The 20,612-nt window shown below is 35.9% G+C and overlaps 1 protein-coding gene and 1 pseudogene across 11 annotated transcripts in view; both read left to right on the top strand.

The window, feature by feature from the left end:
* The window catches only part of Dlg2 (discs large MAGUK scaffold protein 2), a 1,918,473-nt gene that overhangs the window by 194,009 nt on the left and 1,703,852 nt on the right, over positions 1 to 20,612 (top strand). Inside the window, exon 1 of one of the 11 annotated variants that reach the window (XM_090348532.1) lies at positions 6,002 to 6,016. The exons of the other annotated variants lie outside the window; for them this stretch is intronic. The gene's annotated coding sequence lies outside the window, so the exon portion shown is untranslated. Of the gene's footprint in view, positions 1 to 6,001; positions 6,017 to 20,612 lie in introns of those variants that run through there. 11 annotated transcript variants of the gene reach the window in all.
* LOC150053584 (small ribosomal subunit protein bS16m pseudogene) lies at positions 19,489 to 19,866 on the top strand (annotated as a pseudogene).

Here is a 20,612-nt window from a genome sequence, read left to right as displayed (position 1 = left end):
GGTGATGTCATTCTTTCTGACAGCAGCATAGAATTATATTGTGTATAAATACCACATCTTGTTGATCAACTCATCAACTGAGGGACATCTAGGTTGGTTCCATATCTTTGCTATGGTAAATAGTGCTGCAATAAACATCATTGTGCTAGTGGATTTAGTATGTCCTTGTTTCTGGACAGTTGGGTAAATGCCAACTAGTGGAATTGCTGGGTCATAGGGGAGCTCTATGTTTAGTCTTTTGAGGAAATACCATCTGCTTTCCATAGTGATTGAAGGAGTTTGCACTCCCACCAACAGTGTAGTAGTGATTCCTCCTGGCCACATCCCCTCCAGCGTCCGTTATTAGTTTTCTTGATCCTGGCCATTCCAACTGGAGTGAGGTGGAATCTTAGAGTTGGTTTAATTTGCCATTCCTGAGGCTTAAATTCAGGGCCTGAGCACTGTCTTTGAAGTTTTTTTTTTTGTAGGTCATGGGCCTTGAACTCTGGGTCTGGGCCTTGGCATTGTCCCTGAGCTCTTCAGTTCAAGGCTTCTGCCCTACCCTGAAGCTAAGCCCAACATCCCATTTTCTAGAGGTTAATTGGAGATAGGAGTCTCAGGTTCTTTTTGCCTGGGCTGGCTTTGAACCTTGATCCTCAGATCTCAGCCTCATGAATAGATAGGATTACAGGCGTGAGCCACCCTGCCCGACTGTCGACTGTCTTGGGTTTTCTCAAGGCTAGAGCTCTATCACTTAAGCCACAGCACCACTTCCACCATTTTCTGTGTATGTGGTACTGAGGACGACCTGGGTCTTTGTGAATGCTAGGCAAACCTTCTACCACTAGGCCAAACTCCTGCCTTCAATGTAATGTTGATTTGTATTTCCTTTATGACTCAAGCTGTTGAATATTTCTCTATGTATTTTTTTGCATTATTTGTATTTCTTTTGAGAACTTTATTCAATTCTTTGGCCAATTTATTAATTGGACTGTTGGTTCCCTTGATGTTTAATGTTTGGAGTTCTTTATTTATTCTAGATATTAATCCTTTATCTTAGGTATACCTAGTAATGATTTTCTTCCATTATGTAGTTATCACTTGATGATGGCAGTGCTTTCTTTGCTATGAAGAAAGACTTAAAATTGGAGTTATCCTCTATGTTATTTTTTTTTGCTCTTATTTCCTGAGCAACTGGAGTTCTATTCAGGAATGTATTACCTATGCCAATATCTTCCAGAGTCTTACCTGTATTTCTTTTAGTAATTTCAAAGTTTTAGATTTCAATTTATATATTTGATTCATTTTTATTTAGTTGTTTTATAGACTGTAAGAAAGAAGAGACATGAGTTTTAAAAATGATTAGAATTTTATTCACAATGGAAAGGAAGAACTCCACTTGCAGAGATAAAGAGCCTACACAAAGTCTAGGGTCATGTAAAAAAGAATGCTGACAAGGGTTATGGACTAGAGAACATTTAAGATATGTGGCATTTTATAGTTCCCAGTAGACCTTAATATATAATATACTCTAGAGCTAGACATGGAGTGTGGCTGAGGTAGTGAGAAAGCCTTGATGTTTCATTGAATGAAAAATACCAAAGAATTCGTGAAGAGTTCTAGAGGGATGGATAAGATGAAATAAAACTTTGAAAATATGTGAGATGAGTTTGGATTTTTGAAGGTGTGCAATAAATATAAATTTTTAATTTATGTAGTCCTGATGATACACATATGAAATTGGAAATACTAGGAAATGTGAAATACTCTCCAATGATGGAGCAGCTCATCAGATACCATATCCTTTTTCAGATTGTTTTGTAAAGGAATTCAGAGATATGACTTCAATTTTGGAAGTATTACAGCTTGTACTTTTTAAAAATTTATTTATTTTTGGTCTGGGGATGTACAGACAGATTGCAGTTACATATGTAAAGTAGTGAGTACATTTCTTGTTGGACATTGTTACCCCTCCCATGTTTTTTTCCCCACTTTCCATCCCCCTCAAGTTGTAAAGTTCATTTCCAGCATATTGGTTTCTTTTTTTTGAGAATTTTCTTTTTTTATTGTAATTAATAGAAAGGTTACAGTTATATTTGCCAGATAGAAGATGCATTACTTCACAAACATTTATACCACTTCTCATATTTTTGTCCCCATTTTCCTCTCCCCACCCCCACTCCTCCTCTTGTTTCCCCCCTTCTTTATCCTATTTCAGATAAACAAATGAACATATGCACAATATACCAGATAACAAGGTAAGATACTGTAACAATATGAGAATAACCAAGGGACAGCAAAAGAGATGAGAGATAACATAATACATTAAGAACAACAATTACACATTATGTGGCTCTTGTTTCCATATCCTGGAGGTCCCTTCATTTAGCCTCATCCTATATGGTCTTATGTATCTAGGTTTTGAGCTATCGTAATCCTCTGCTAGAAGATTCCAAGGTTTGTACTAATTATGATAAATGAGAGAAACCATTGAGCCTATGTTCCTTTAGGTTTGGCTTAATAGGATTTTTTCCAAGTCTTTCTATTTCCTTACAAATGGGGTGGTGATGTTCTTTTTGATGGCAGCATAGAATTCCATTGTGATTGATCCAATCATCTACTGAGGGCATATGGGTTGGTTCCATATCTTTACTATGGAAAATAGTGCTGCAATGAACATCGTTGTGCTAGTGGCTTTACTATGTCCTTGTTTATGGATCATTGGGTAGGCAGCATATTGTATTCTGAGTATCGCTGTTACATTGGTTCACCCTATGTCCTTTGTCTCACCATCTTGATTTCCCCTTCCCTTCCCTAATTCAAATAAATGTATATACACCAGGTACCAAAATCAGATACAGTGACAACAGGAAATAAACCATACAGTCTGCACTTTTTAGTTAGATTATATAGTTTTATATCTGTATTGCTCTACTTACTATGGGTGTGATCACTAGTTAGTAAATTGTTTAAACTTATAATCTTTCAACAAGTATAATAATAGATCTGTTCTCTAGGAGTGTTTATGTAGGCTAAGTGAGATGATCTCTATTATTAACTGTATTTAACACAGTTCCTGGCAAATCATAAAGATCCTATCATTACATATCTTTATTACCATCATTGTCAAATACTAGGTATATCACCTTTGCTTATAATATGTAGTACATAATACAATGTAGATGAAGATTTGCATATTTTCTGCAATAAGTCAAATGGCAAATATTTTAGACTCTGTAGACTGTATGATTGCTGTTCCATATTCTTTGTTTTTACTTGTATTTTTTACATTTTTGAAGTGTAAAGACAATACATAAATCACAGGTCATGTGAACACAGGCTGTAGGGAAGATTTAGTCTGTGGGCTATAGCTTACACACCTCTGATATATACATGAATGGAGAAATTAACCAAATAAGTAGCTATGTAGAATCATGAGTAAGCAATGCTCTAAGATGTTAAGGTGAAAAAACAAATGTTTACAGAGCCTACATGTATGAGTAGCATTTCAGGTTGAGATTTAGAAAAGAAAAAGGAGTGCTTGCATGTCAGAAACACTGAAAAGAGGAAAGTAGGATCACAAAAATGCCTATTATAGCATCAGATATAAATGTTATGTAAGAACACCCAGAATAGCATGATGGCTGTAAACATGTCAGATATAAAAGCCAAGAGCCTAATTACAGTTCCCCATCCAGCTAATCCTGTTTCCATTAGCAACAAGGACAGCATCTGGGTTTGTTATCCTATCGGTCTGAATATTCTAGTTTTTCTCTCCTATAGCAGTTGCTACCACCATAGATAACTATTAGGAATTAGATTTCTAAAGACATCTGCTGTTTTTTTTTTTTTAGAAGCCAGGCCTCCTGCGGTAAAGGGAATGTCCTCTGGTGAACTTTTTAGAAGTCAGGATTTAGCCCTAGTTTTGGAAATGCTACAATTAATTTTAATTCATTCAAAAAAGATTAACTTCTCAAAAGGGTTCAATTCTAACCTAGTCCTTCAAAGTATGGTTGGCTTAGAATAAGGGCTTGTCTCCACTGTTTTCTCACAGCTAATATAACTTCTATTCAGTAAATGAACTTTGCCAGCATGAACGTGCTTAGTGAGCAATGAACTAGACACAAGGAGTGAGATATCCTCAAGGAAACTATGGGCTATTGCCTTTTTCTTCTCTAAGGTCATGGATATCAAGAGCCAGGAATCATGTCTTTGTATCTTTCAACATAGTGCTGCTTTAAAAATGACAGAAGTGTTACTCCTCAATTCCATCTTCTATCACTCACCAAAATTTTTCCTGGGCAAATTGGTAGTTGATAAATTTCCAAATTATGTTATCAATATTTCTGTGTATATTATGTGCCAGCCAAGGTGCCTTCTTGTAGAAATATGGTTATAGAAGACATGGAAATCCTAGTCCTCAAGGAATTCATGGTGAAAGTACAAGGATATTACTGGCTGTAAAAAAGAAAAGGTTAGGCAATCACTAACCTACACCAATGATTGATAGTAGCCCCGACTATGGGAATCATGTGAGATGATAGATAATAGAGGGAAAGAAGGTAGAAAACCTTTCAGGCAGGAGAACAATATTGCTACTGATAAATTTGTGTGGATCTGGTGACAGGGAAGAACAGGGAGAATACGGATTAAGAGTCTAAAAATCTTAGCTGGGTAGCCTGTAAACCTGGCTACTCAGGAGGCTGAGATCTGAGGATTGCAATTCAATGCCAGCCTGTGCACTAAAGTGCATGAGACTTTTATCTTCAATTAACCCCTAGGAAACTGGAAGTGGTGCTGTGGCTCAAGTGGTAGAGTGCTAGACTTGAGCTGAATTGCTCAGGGACAGCGCCCAGGCCCAGAGTTCAAGTTCCATAACTGACAGAAAAAACTTTACATGAATGTAAAGTTATGAGGATATTTTTCATCTGAATCTCAATTGGAAATCTACTAGGATAAGTAGTTTCTACAAATCATTACACTATAATTTAGTTTTAATAGGAGAGAAAAAACATTTTATTGACCATGCTATTTTTTGATAGCCAACTGTGCAGAGCCTATGGGTAATTATATGTAAAAAGGAATTATGCTAGTTTGCTTGCGATTGCTGTGAATTTTCCATGTATGAAGCCATACTAAAAATCAATAAGACTTTTTTTTTGCCAGTCCTGGCCTTGAACTCAGGGCCTGAACACACTCTGCTTAGGCCTTCTTAAGGCTAGAGCTCTACCACCTGAGCCACAGCACCACTTATGCTTTTTTTCTGTGTATGTGGCATGGTAGGCACTAGGGTCAAGCTCCTAGGCTAAGATGGTAGTCTTTACAGTTTCATATAGATTTATGAATCAGTTTGGAATTTAAGGATTAGATTGGTGGTGAAGTTCTATTGGGATGGATTGACATTTACTGTCTCATGCTATGTCTGTCATACATCTTGTTGGCAAGACCAACCTGAGCATGTTCCTTCCATAGTAATGGTAGAGATTGTACGAACCTGGAAAACCCACATAATACCTAGGCTTACAATTGACTTATTTACTTCTTCCCTTTTTCTATAATCTAAGGAAGATCATGCAAAAGACATAAGGCATTCCTGACAAGGCCATGAGGCAGATTAAAAGAATGTTTGAATAATGTTACTTGCTATGGGGAAAATAATAAGTTACATTTTTGTGAAGTTAAATAATCCATCTAAAAACTCAGCCTACCAAATAGAATGAATTACACAAGTGCTATTATTATTATTATTATAGTGAAACAAAATACATAATTAAACAAAATAAATAATTTGTAAATCACAATCCTGGAAAGGAATGGATTTATTGAAGATAATTTATTGGCAAGATTACAAAGATGTAATGGTTTGAGGAAATAAAAAAATGAAAGTCATTACTACTGTTGAGAAATGAGATTTGTTTAGGATTTGGTAATGGCTTTGTCACAGTCCAGTGAGAAGGAAGGTGGTAGGATATTTTTTTCTTGTTCTGTTTTTTTCTACCAGGGTTTCATGCTAGTTGATCCCAACCAGAAGTCAAAGGTAAAGGTACACTTTGTAAAGCAGCAAAAAATGTAATAGTCTTTTTTCCCCTTTAGTATTTTTAAAATTTGGCCAAACTTCCTTCTTTTCTTTTCTTCTCTTCTCTTCTCTTTTCCTTCCTTCCTCCCTTCCCTCCCTTCCCTCCCTTCCTCCCTTCCCTCCCTTCCTTCGTTCCTCCCTTCTCTCTCTCTCTCTCTCTCTCTCTCTCTCTCTCTCTCTCTCTCTCTCTCTCTCTCTCTCTCTCTCTCTCTCTCTCTCTCTCTCTCTCTCTCCTCTCCTCTCCTCTCCTCTCCTCTCCTCTCCTCTCCTCTCCTCTCCTCTCCTCTCCTCTCCTCTCCTCTCCTCTCCTCTCCTCTTCTCTCCTCTCCTTTCCTCTTTTTTTTGCCAGTCCTGGGCTTCAGCTCAGGGCCTGAGCACTGTCCTTGGGATTTCTCAAGGCTAGAGCTCTACCACTTGAGCCACACTTGTAGCCACAGCATCACTTGTAGCTTGTCTATGTATGTGTTACTGAGGAATTGAACTTGGGTCTTATGTATGCTAGATAAGCACTCTACCACTAGGCCACACTCCCAGCCCCCAAACTTTATTGCTTTATTTTGATACAAGTACATGTCCCTGACAAAAATTATTATAAATCTAAAATGTGGACAGTTTCATTATCCAATTGAACAGTGAAATTGCAACTCAATAGGACATTGAACAAGAGGGCTGTGGATAAGGGATTGAATCAGCATTCTTGGAAGCGAATCTATTTTTTGAAATTGGGTCCATGATTTGCCCTTGGAAATTCTAGTTTTACTCTGAGGTGATTCAATATTCCTGTGAAACTGAGAAAAGTGATCGTTGTGGTTTAGAGAAAAATGGCCACATCGTGAGTCTGTCAGCTAGCTAGTCAAAATCTTCTAAAAGGTACCAGAAAAATTATTCCCATATAAAGTAGTTCTCTTCATAATTAAATTCCATACTCACTAAAAAAAGATCTTTTCACATGCTTAGAATTTGGGTAGCAATTTTGGCTTTCTCTTTCTCTATCTCTCTTTTCTCCACCCTCTACAGTCTGTCAAACTACATTTTTAATATAACTCAAAAAAACTTTCTTTTAATATTTTGTAAGACTTTCTTTTATTCCATACTTAGATTCCTCTTTTCTACTTCAAGTTTCTCCTCTTGTTTTCTTCAGTTTCATCTTTGAAGTTATTCTGACATACCTCAGCCATTTAACCATTTAACAAATGCTGGTGGAGCACATGCCTCTGGCTCTGAGGTCAGGTCAACCCACTTTTCACTATTACCATGTGACTGACCAACCTGACTTTGTCTTTTGTGGTTTATTCAGTTTTGGCTTTTCTCATTTCTTATATGTATTTTCATCTACTACCTTTTATAGTTTCTGCCTTAATTTGGTATTCACTCAATCATAAATCCCCAAATGTATGGCTTTCATTAGCATCACATGGCTGTCCAGAATCATTTAAATAGGAACAACTACTGGCCAAATCTCTGTCCACATTTCCTAAAGTGTTAGTAGATCTAGCAACAGGTAAATCCAGACAGATTATAGCTGGTCTCAAAGCCTGGAGCCTGGGACTAGATTCATTTGCCAAGTAAATTTCTTTAATTGAATATTTCTATAATAAAATATTTCTCTGCAGTATTCCTACTTGGATCAGGGAGTTTTTAGAAGGCAAGCTCCATAATGTGTTTTTTCTCCTCTACATCCATTGTACACAGAAAAAATAGATATATAGAAATTGCTTTTGGAATACTATAAGATGAATAGTGATAACACAGTAGAGACTTATAGGGGATTTGGAACCAGGAAAGAAGAAGTAAAATCATATTTAATATACTTCCTTTATTGGCTAAATATGACTTTCTATATGAATTAATTGAGTTTCCTAATAATATTTTGAGATAAGTGCCATTTTATATCTCTTATGTGAGGAAACTGAATCTTATAGAATTAACTTGTCTGAAGTTACATAGCTAGTTGGTAGCAGAACTAGAACTTCAACCTATTCCATACTAATGTTTCTTTTTTCCCTCTTTGTGTTATGAAAACAAAGAAACTGGTTTATGGAAGGAGTTAGATATGTATCCTTAAGCTGTGTATTTTACATGGCATTATAAACTTTTTTGTTGTTGTTCATGGAGCTTGAACTCTGGGCCTTGGTGCTGTCCCTGAGCTCTGTAGCTGATCACTTGAGTCACAGTGCCATTTCTGGTTTTCTGGTGGTTAATTGGAGATATGTATCATGGACATTTTGTGTCTGGGCTGGCTTTGAACCTCAATCCCCTGATCTCTGCCTCCTGAGAAGCTATGATTATAGCTTGAGCCACTGGTGCCTGGCCATTATAAACTTTTTTTGTGGCTGGATAAGGCTCAACTGATAAAGCATTTGCCCAGCACATACAAGGTCCCAGTTTCAGTCCCTAGTACCTCAAAAATAAAAGAATAAACCATTTTTTGTTTTCCTTTCATATCATTAAGGATATGTGTAAATCTAAAGCCTATTTGGGAACCTGTGGATAAACACTTTATAACTTAGCTCTACAGCAGAATTTCCTAAAGTCTATACTTGTACATGTGCTTACAATTTTGATGAGACAAATTGTACTCTTTAATGTTGCAAAGAAAGCCAAAGTAGACTTAATCTATCATCATTTATATGAGGACAAGACCAAGTGACATGAAGACATGGATAACACAGTCAGTATCCTTTCTGTTTAAAGTAGCAGTTTGATTTCATCCAAACCTCATTTAGAACTTTGATTTATGCCGATTTGAAGTTTATTGGTTTTCTAGTTTTAATATATTCACTTCCTATATTTAATATGTTCACTTCCTATATTTATTTCAGTTTTAGGAAGTATAAGTAAATTTTGCCTAGTTCTATATTTTACATTCCTAAAAATTATGAAGTCTAATGTCTTACAAACATGAGATTATTTTTTACTTCTGATTTTTTTCTTTATAAAACAAACACACAATTCAAATTTGAGAGTGGTGTAGGTACTTGGTCGTTGGTAAATGCTCTTCATTCTATCATAAACTTCTTGAAAATAAGAATCCTTACACTGATTCTTTGCAATTTCTGATTGTATTCCCAATGCCTACTACAATATGCTCAAGGTTAGGGTCTAGTAAGGACAGTGAGTCTAACTACCAAGATCCTTGACCCCATGAAGTTTTCTTTCTAATCCTGGGGAGATAGATGATAAAGATGTGAAAACATCACAGTAAATTCACACAGAGTGTGTGCTATGAGTAAACTTTTTGTTTTCATTTTCATCAGTCCATTGATGATGTAGTTGGTAACGTCTGCAGTGACTTCCATTTTGCAAATCCTTTGGTTGCTTTACTATCATTTTCTGCTATGGTAAATAAGTATTGTAATATAACTTCAATTTAAAAATGTTTAGGTTTTGTTAAATAATGTTCTTGTGCATTGACTCATTCATTACTGTTCATTTTCTCATAACCTTGATTTACATTCTTTGCCCAACACTTTCTCAAGTTTATGACCAATCTCTTACACTCCTTTTTCTCTCTCCTTCTCCCTCTCTTCTTTCCTCTCCCCTTTTCTTTTTCATTATTATTATTATTATTATTATTATTATTATTATTATCTTACTGGATTTAGACTTCTGTGCTTAGTGTTTGCTTCTCTAAAAGTTCAGCCACATCTCCAGTCTTGCTTTTTGCTAGTTGTTTTCTAGCTGGGTCTTGTGAACTTTTCTGTCTGAACTCACCTTGAACTGTCATCCTTCTGCACTTAGCTTTGTTAGCAGCCAGGATTATCATCAGAGGCACTGGTAGCTAGATCATGCCCAATCTCTTTATGAAGAGAACAAACTCCTTGAGAGTAGAGGGAATATTTCCCACTTCTCTCTTGTCTAATTTCTTTGTACATTTCACAATGAATAACAAGTGATTAACTGATCTTCTCTCTAGTTTGCTATATATAGTCTTTAAACTTTGTTCCCTGGAAATCAGGACTTGATGGGTTATTTCTGTCCATTTTGCAACAAGGTAGTTGTTTTTGTTATTATTTTAGCTTTGCTTATTTAGCTTAGTTGAAGAGTTTGTTTGCAAATGGTCTGGTTCCAAATCTCTAAAAAATTGCTTTTGAAGATGGTGAGTACATTAGTTTGTATATTATTTTTACTAAGTCCTAAAAAGTGGCCAGAATATACTTGGAAGGTACATTTGCTTTATCTTGTCAAAGAGAGAACCACTAGTTTTATCTTTTTGTTAATAAAAGCAAAAGAAAACTATTCAGAGTCTTTATTAATTTCAGAGTTAAAAGATTCTTGAATTTATATTGCATAATTATCTAGTTTTTCAGATGACAAAACTGGGGGTTAGAGTGAGGACATAATCTTTGTAAGGCAAATAGCTTATAGCAGTGGGGCTAGAAATCAGATCTGAGAATCATTTTATTTTATGCTGCATATTCAAATACAGAATTTCTGACTTTACTATCAATTCTGATACATGGCATCCTGATAATAAAGGATAGAGATTGAGAGACCTAAATACAACACAGTTATAATGATAACATTTGTATCAATCTGTGTAATAGAGAATGATTATATGGTAGACCTTGATATGAGCATAGTTGGATACAGATAGCACTTATTTATTGGATTGCATAGAATATCTGTTCTTATATTTGAGTATTATTGTCTCTTCTGTCATTTTATCCCCATTTTCATTGATCTTAATTAATTAAAAGTGCTTATGAAACCGATTTAATAGAGGATCTGATTAGGTAACAACTTAAACATTGAAAATAATAACTCTTGGCCTTGTTTTTCAAAATCTAATCCTGGGCATATATTTTAAGGTCCAGATTTTTCCTTTTCTGCATTGAATTTTACTTAAGTGATGTGGATTTGCTATACAAATTTAGTGGAAGAAGCCACTGAACTCAAATACTGTCTTAAGCTTGATTGAAAGATCAATCTAGACCTAGAACTTTAACTTAGAGTAGTGGTTAAGAATAGGACTATGACATCAAACAAAGCTGGGTTGGAATCCTTGTTCTAGAACTTGCTAAAGGAATGACTTTGATAAATATTCTACTTCACAGATAATTCCAATGTTTAGGTGTAATAAAACATGAGTTTCGTGTAATATGGGCTCAATAAATGCAAACCTTCATTATAATTTTTGTTATTGTATACCTGTTGTTTTGTAGTTAGCCCTTAGGTTATTCTGCTATATTTTTGATATGTTTCTTTGTTTTATTTGAATACTTTTGTAGTGGTTCAAAGAAGTTGGCATTCACTAAAGCAGTTTATAAATATGGTGCATCAGGTGGGTGCCAGTGGCTCACACCTTTAATACTAGCTACTCAATAGGTTGAGATCTGAGGATTGTGGTTCGAAGCTAGCCCAGTCACTAAAGTCTGTGAAACTTTTATATCCAATCAACCATCAGAAAACCAGAAGTGGCTCAAGTGATAGAGTGCTATCCTTGAGCTGAAGAGCTCAGGGACAGAGTCCAGCCTCTGAGTTCAAGCCCCACAACCACGACCACCACCAACAACAAAAAGTAGTTTTATGTGTACAATGGATGTTGATCTGTGTCATCACTTCAACTTCTATCCATTTTTTCCTTGTATTTATCAATTCTGTGGCATATACAATGCTTTTCTTCCTTCCCACTTCCCCATTCACTCCCTTTGGCACCATTCTCCCCTCTTGCAATTACCTGTTTCCTTATTTTTTGTTGGGCTTCTACTTAATCTTTTAAAATAATTATACTATTTGAGCTTTCCATAGATTCAATTATATGTGAGTTAATTCAGACATGGAAAAAATTTAGTGAAGTAAACCAAAACCAAAGAAACACAAATTGCATGGTTTCCTTCATTTGTGGTAACTAGAACGTATCCATGCTTCTATATTTCTGACAAACATGATCCAACTTTAATTTCTATTTCCACACTAAGTATGTCATTTTTTCTTTTAGCTTCTATTTCTGGCTTTCTTCTTTCTTATTGTAATGTATAAAGGAGTTAGAGTTATATTCACCAGATAGTAGGTGCATTTACCTTACACACTGATACCCCCTCTCATGTTTTTGTCCCCATTTCCCTCCCCCCACCTCCTCCCAATAATCTTTTCCCCCCTTTTCTTTTCCTATTTTCAAATAAACAAATAAATGCATATATAATATTTCAGGTAACAAAGTCAGATTAACCAAAGGGCAACAAAAGAGGAGAGAAATAACAGTACATTAAGAACAACAATCACACAACATAAAATTCTTGTTTCCATATCTTGGAGATCCTTTCATTTAGTCTCATCCTTTTATATAAACTTTTCATCAGAGAGGATCTAATGGTTTTAGTCTATTACCTTCTTTTTAGAGCAGATTCATCCATTAGATTTGATCATCTGATGAGTGACAGAAACTGGAAAGACCGGGATAATTTTTGTGTAGCATTCCTTCAGATGGGACTAGAGGCACAGAAGGTCTTCTGATGATTCCTAAAACAGGCTGGTATAGTTCATGCCTATCAACTATGTTTTATGATTAATAAATAAATGTTTAAATAAATCAAATTTTTACTCACATTACAATATTGTTAGCAATTTGGTAGTAGAAGAAATAGAAGCTTGGAAATAAAACAACAGACCAAAGCTTACTATAGACAAACAGTATTGTGATCTATGAGTAGAATGTGTCCAAGTTTCTGATGAACAGAAGTTACCTAAAGGGGAACAGAATGTAGAGTCAGACTTTCAGAATTGTACATTGGTACTCTAACCTCTTGTGAATTACATGTGTTTATATAACCGGGGAGAGTTTTTTTCTCATGGCAGTCTGTCCTCATATACTCTCAAGATGATTTTATGGTGAATGTTGCCTCTTCCCATTTGCATAAATTCCTTTAGGTTAAAGGTAGGAAAGGGAAATAGTAACACCGAAAGAATAGCCTGAATTATAAAAAGAGAATAAATTTTATGGGAAACAAGGATGAGTTGATGTTTTGTATCATCCCAAGCTATATCCCGAAGGTCCAAATGGAAAATTGTGGCAGCTCATGCTCTTATGCACCCTTTAGCGATAAAATTCTGTGGTATTTGGCATCTGCTTACAGAATGACTGTTGGAGACCTGTTTTTGTATCTTAGGTTCAGAATGAGCTGTAACTGCAATGGAAAACTTCTTGGGTTAGTAACAAGAAGATTAAAGTCATAGTCCAATTAGTGCAAGTGTCAATTCTTGGATAAATCATCTTAATCCATCATCCAGTTTCATATACTTAAGGGACCAAGAAGATGATTCTCAACTTTCTCACAGTCCTCGCACTATGTGATTCAGACTGACAAGTTCATCTTTCATGGTGGTCATTTAGTGTTTCATTTCTAGATCATGTTATGTAACTCTGAGATTCTGTCTTATACTAGTCGTACACACATACACATATATACTCTATATAGATATATATATATACACACATTCATACTTTTAAACTCATTCATTCATCTATCCAGCCATTTATTTACTAATTTTACATTTATAGAACATGTGCTATAGCTTTCTAGCAATGACAAAACAAAATTTACTAACGTGATCTCTAATCTCAAGATGTTAAATTTCTAGTATGGGATGAACCAGTGCCCTTGCTTGTCTCTCAGCCTCGTATAGTCTTCGTTCTGCATTATTGAGTTTTTGCTCTGCTTGATCCTCCCACAGGGTTTTGTGAATTTTCCATCTCTGATACTTTCCTGTCCTCAGATCTCCATGCTTCAAAAAAAGCAAATAGATAAAAATAACTACTCATCTTTAGTTGTCAGTTGAAAATTCTCTCTTCTTTAGCAAACAAACCTTCTAGAACAATGAGGTATTGAAATGGTTTGCTTCTGTTTGTTCCTATACTTCTAGCAGATGTTTACTGATACTATAGTAAGTTGGTCTCATTGTTGCATATAACCACAATGTATCTAGAATGAACATTTCATTTTTGGGAAATGTGAGTGTACATGATAGTTCAAGTATGCTAGGAAATCTTTGCTTTCCTTCCACATATTTCTGTTCATGTACAGTCTCCACTTGATGGGGATAAATATCCTCTATTGCATGGTCTTTTTTTTTTCCTTCTTTGTTGTTGTGCTCAGTATAAAGTAAGCTTTTCCTTCTTGGATTCCATTTACTGAACATGTGAAGATCAGGCAGACAGTGTTATGCTCTCAGGTCTACACATCTGTGAAGGTTAGTTTTTATCCTTAGAGTGAAAAATCCACTCGAGTGAAAAATTTATGAGAAAACGCCTAATCTTTTATAGTATACATTCATTGACATTTTATTTGCTCCATTTAATTATTTTTCCAAAAAAGGAATTAGAGGGAGGAATTTACAATGTTCAAGAAGAAATATATTCACTACCTTACATATGTGCATCAACCTGAGCGAATGAATGGAAGGAGGAAAACAGACCAACAAACTGTTCCCATATGAGACAATTTAGAACCTAAATAAATTTTATCTTTAATTAGATACATTATGTGAAACATAATATTTTATATTTTAATAAATTCCTAAACATTGGTTTTATATTTTAATAAATGTTTTTAGTAATAAATGTTTTATATTTTAATAAATCTCTAAAACATTGGTAAGCTACTTTGGTAAGACACTGGTCAGCTATATGGTCAAATAGTTCTTGAAGAATTGAAGAATTAACTGGAAAAGTAAATTTGGGATCCATTTGAGAGTTCTGAGTCATGGTGGTATAGTCTAGTATTCTTTTTCTTTTTAAACAGGCTCTTTTTATGTTTTTGGTACAGGATACAATTTGATACTTAGTAGTTATGAGGAATGTAAAGTATGATTTGGCCTGTAACTTTGCAAAGCTTACATGTAGAGGGATAAAACTTGCATACCATTCATTGACATGGGGCAGAAGGATCACAAGATAATTCAAAAACACAAAGGCAATTAACGAAAAGGCTTCAAGAAAACCCATTGAGCTGCAACTGCTGTGTTATAGTTCATAAAACATTCCAGTTAAAAAGTAAACAAGCAAAATTCCTGTAAACCCAGAGCAATGCAAAGACAATCTATCAATGGCAGTGTGTAACAGTTAAGACCATAGGCTTTGAAGTTGCGCATACTTGGTTTCTCTCCTGGTCCAATAGTTACAAACCATGTAAAATGATCAGTTTCTTAAATTCCTCTGTTTTTTATTCTTGAGCTAATGGATAAAAATAATAGAATCTATCTAACAGGTTTACTATAGAAGAGGAGATAACCTATGTAAAAATGGAGAACTTGCTTGGTATAACTGAAACATCATTGATTCCCATTATCTTCATTTTATATACTTATTTGATCAATCCTCCTTGTGTGTAAGCCATCTTCCATTGCCACTTCAGCCCTAGCAGATCCTGTCTTCACCAAAGTCAAGCCATAGATGATTTTCTCACTCTATTTAGCTGTTACTAGGCACCACACAAGTGCCCCTTTGAACCAACTACCTAATCTTTGTTCCACTTCACTGATTTCAATTCCACAGCCCACAGCAGGTTACCTTTTCTGAAGGCTGTCTCCTGTCATGTGCTGTAACTCTCCTGTGAGCACTTTGACTCTTGGATGCCCTCTTCACTCTGGTTGTTCAGTGATACCCTGTGCTGAGTCACCATAGCTCTCTTCCCTACCAGAATAGACCTTGTTCTGCTTCACCTAATGACTGGGGTTGAGTGGTTCTGGAGGAAAGACAGTGAAAAAGGGGAGAGGAAAGTAGGAAGAGAAACTGAAAGATGCCTTTTTCAACAAAGCAAAGGAAAACTGCTTTTGAATGTTAGCATGAAATTTGTCTAAAAAAAATGGACAGAAGTGACTTAGGCTTTGTCTTTGAGGTGGCGTGCCAGATGTTTCTAGACTACTTTTCAATATTAGAAGTCTAGGAGAGAACAGCAGATCTTCCAGTCAAACTCGAGGATGGTGTGGATTAGACAGTTCTTAGGTTATAAAGCTATTCATCTGCAGGCTGACTTTAGAACAAAATGTAGTTCATTGGCCGATATAAAAGTAAGCTAGTGATAGCTTAAATGTGTAAAGTGGCATATTTTCTAATCTATAATTTTATATTTGTGAAAGTTATTTTTTATTGTCGGGATAATGTATAGAGGGGTAACAGTTACATTTGTCAGGTGCATTACTTGTCACACATTGACACCCCTTCTCATGATTTTGTCCCCATTTCCCTCCCAATCACCTTGCTTTCCCCCTTCCTTTTCCTATTTCAAATTAGCAAATAAACATATACACAACATACCAGGTTTGGGAAAATTATTATTTTTTTATAGTTTTTAAAAATTGCAATGTATAGAGGTATTCCAGTTATATTTGCCAGATAGAGAGTGCATTACTTCTCACACATTGATATTCGTTATATTTTTGTTCCCATTTCCCTTACCCCAACCCATCCCCTCATTTTCCCCTCATATTTCAAATAAATAATAAACATCTATATAATATACCAGGTAACAAAGTGGGATACTGTAACAATATGAAATTAACCAAAGGGCAACACAAGAGAAGAGAGAAAAATATAATATATAAGGAATAACGGTCATTTATAATTAAGCTCTTGTTTCCATGTCCTGGAGGTCCATTAATTTGGCCTTATCCTATATGGCCTTATGTATCTAGGGTTTGAGCTATTGTAATCCTCTGCTAGGAGAGTTTTAGATGTGTACTAATTATTACAGATGAGGGAAACCATTGGGCCTATGTTCCTTTGGGTCTGGCTTACTTCACTTAATAGGATTTTTCCAAGTCTTTCCATTTCCTTACAAATGGTGTGATGTCATTCCTTCTGATGGCAGCATAGAATTCCATTGTGTATAAATACCACATCTTGTTGATCCAATCATCAACTGAGGGGCATCTGGGTTGGTTCTATATCTTTACTATGGTAAATAGTGCTGCAATGAACATCATTGTGCTAGTGGATTTAGTGTATCTTTGTTTCTTGACCAATGGGTAAATGCCTAGTAGTGGAATTGCTGGGTCATAGGGGAGCTCTATGCTTAGTCTTTTGAGGAATCTGCATACTGCTTTCCATAGTGGTTGAATGAATTTACACTCCCACCAACAGTGTAGTGGTGATCCCTCCTGTCCAGATACCCACCAGCATCTGTTGTTGTTGGATTTCTTGATCATGGCCATTCTAACTGGAATGAGGTGGAATCTCAGAGTTGTTTTGATTTGCATTTCTTTTATGACCAGAGATGTCTGTCGAGTATTTCTTCATGTGTCTATAGGCCATTCTTATTTCTTCTTCAGAGAAGACACTCTTTAAGTCTTTGGCCCATCTTTTAATGGGCTGGTTATTTCTTTGGACTTTTGTTTTGAAGAGATTCAATTTTTTGAGTTGTTGATATATTTTGGATATGAGGCCTTTGTCTGTTGTATGGTTAGTGAAGATCTTCTCCCACTCTGTGGGCTTTCTATTTAACTTGCTAGCTATGTCCTTTGGGCAAATTCTTTTTTAAGCAAGGGTAATTGGAACTGGGTAAAAAGAAGTGTTAATTATAATGGTTCTACATTTTATTTTTCTTTTATTTCATTAACCAGTATGTTTTAATTATATTACCTTTATTAACTTGTATCTTATTGCAGTTTTATAATTATGTTAGTTATATACAATAATTTAGTTATATAATGGAAATTAGGCCATGGGTTTTGAAATTGTATCCTAAACTTTATGAGAGTATATTTTAAGTATTTCAAGACTCTAAAATTAATCTTTCATTCAGTGAAGATTAATCTTTCCTATAAATTCTGGTATTATTTTGTGATTAGCCATCAGTAGTTGCTTATTGGGCAAATTCCAAATGAAATGCGTACAGACTGCTATTTAAATCAATCCTTTTGGAGCAGTAGAATGTGACTTTTTTCATGTGGTAGTTAACATTAGGGTTTTTTTTCATTTTATTTTTTATTATTGAGGTAATGTATAGAGGTATTACAGTTACATTCGCCAGATAAGTGGGTGCATTACTTCTCACACATTGATACCCCTCTCATGTTTTTGTCCCTATTTCCCTCCCTTCATTCCCTCACAGTTGTCTTGTTTTCCCTCCTTCCCTTTCCTATTTCAAATAAACAAATAAATGTATATACAATATACCAGGTAACTAAGTCAGACACAGTAATAATATGAGATTCTATGCTGCATCAGAAAGAATGACATTGCACCATTTGTAAGGAAATGGAAAGACTTGAAAAAATTCATATTAAGTGAAGTAAGCCAGACCCAAAGGAACATAGGCTCAATATTTTCCCTCATTTGTAATTATTATTACACATCTAGGACTCTCCTAGCAGAGGATTACAATAGCGCAAAACCGAGATACATAAGGTCATATAGGATAAGACTAAATGAAAGGGTTTCTAGAGCTTTATCTTGAGTGACTGTTGTTCTTAATGTTATTTCTCTTCTCCTTTGTTGCCCTTTCATTAATCTCATATTGCTAACATTTCTGAGGAAGCAGCCTCCACTACATGGTACACATACAGTTTTTTGATTTTTTATTTTTTTTGCCAGTCCTGGGCCTTGAACTCAGAGTCTGAGCACTGTCCCTTGACTTTCCAGTGCTCATAACACTGGAGCCACAGCACCATTTCCAGCCTTTTTCTATGTATGTGGTACCGAGAAATTGAACCCAGGTCTTCGTGCATGCTAGGCAAGCACTCTTACCACTAGGCCAAACTCCAGGCCCATGATACACATATAGTGAAGGGAATGAAGCCTCTGATATTTGTGAATAGGGATCACTTCAGTATTATGATTCCTAATAATTTGTTAAAAATAAGAACAAAAGAAAAATGAAACAAATGAAAACCAAAATGATCTTTCTGTAATAACCTGGCAGGCTTAGCTGCCAAGCTGTTATTGTTTTTGTAAAAATTCTTAATCTGCTTGACCACCTGCCAATGGTTACAACCACCTGCATGTGGCTTCATCCTTGTGATTTTTGGCTGTGCACATCAAAAGGTGTTGCCATAAGATGACTACCACCTGTGAGTGGTGAAATGCTCAACATCTCTGGCCATAAAAGAAATGCAAATCAAACAACTCTGAGATTCCACCTCACTCCAGATGCTGCTCTTGGAAAAAGCCAATCAGCTCATCTTTACCTACAAATGAACAGACAAAGAAGATGGCTTCTATGGCCAGCTAGCCTGGAAAAGGCGCTACTGTAAGGTTTTAACAACTCTCCAACTCTTTGAAGCCCCAAGTCAAGACCTGTCAAGACCAGGCAGCTTTTCATACAAAACATCCAGAAGTAATTTTCTTAGAATACGCTGATGACCTCCTAATGGCAATCTCAAGGAGGTTTGTGAGGTGGCTACCTGAGACATGGTCAAAACCTTTGAGCAACAAGATACCAGCTAAGAAAGCACAGTTTTGATAACAGGCTACCTATCTGCTCACTCACCACACCATGGTGCACCTCACCACCCTTCTCTGCAAGAACTACCATGGGGGCCACCTGGCCATCTCCTGGCTCTCAGCAACTGACCCTTCTACCGCATTGTGGCTGCTTACAAATGTCCCCAGGGCAGCCATTTCATGGAACAGTTGGGCTCCTATGACCCGCTGCCCAACAGCCACTGGGAAAAGCTCATTGCCCTCAGTCTGGATTGGCTGTGGGGCTCACCTCTCTAAGCCTATGGAGAAGTTTCTATGTCTTTCTGGCTTTTCCCCTCTGCATCCTATGATGATTACAAATACTGAGAGACTGCAAAGGAAACGAGCACGGGAAGTCCTCTTAGCTTCTCAGAAAACAGAAGCTGAGTCACCAGAACCAGAAGCAAACTGATTTCTGTGAACATAGTGATTATAAGGTCAAAGTCTTCTAAAATACTTGTGTAGAGCTCTTGATTTGGTTAGATTTGGAGGTCAATAAAAGTCACCCATCTTCTTCTGGCCTAATTTGAACAAGGGCTAGGCAGAGATTTCTTTTTTGTTTAACATAAGAGCTCCATGTGGATACTAAGTAGGTTTTTCTGCTTTTGTCTTGGAAAAAACTGTCTGTGGACCAGTTGGGATTTGCCAGAGTTCACAGGCAATTTGCTTTCGAAGTCTTTCTTCAAAGCCCAATCCAGTGTTCTGGGCCTACTTAAATGTTTCTTTAGTCACTCTGGTCATCCACAAAAACCAACACAGATACCCTGCTTAATGTTTTTGTAATGGAGGTTATATTTCCTTGGCACATATTGTACTTTTACAAGGATAATGAAAATTGTTTTGGGGCTATAGTAGCCTAATTTTTAAGAATGAAGATTTATATCTGGAACCATTAACGACAAATAACAAACAATAAACAATAAAGTAAAACAAAATTCAACTTCTATGTTCTGTTTATGGAAGTCTTAAACTCGAATCACAGCAATGATTATTTTCTTTGTAAATGTTACCTGGGTGCAGTAAGGGAAAACATATATGATCATTTCTTTGGTTCTTCAACCAGATATTCATGAAAAGTGATTGGAACTGCAACACTGTAATTTGTCACATCATCACAGCAAAGTCACTTGTGCTGATTTGATAATGTGTTCCAACTGA

The sequence above is a fragment of the Megascapheus bottae genome, chromosome 16, assembly GCF_031878675.1.
Source record: "Megascapheus bottae isolate mThoBot1 chromosome 16, mThoBot2.hap1, whole genome shotgun sequence".
In the NCBI taxonomy this organism is placed as follows: Eukaryota; Metazoa; Chordata; class Mammalia; order Rodentia; family Geomyidae; genus Megascapheus; species Megascapheus bottae.
This window is presented reverse-complemented; position numbering and strand designations above follow the sequence as displayed.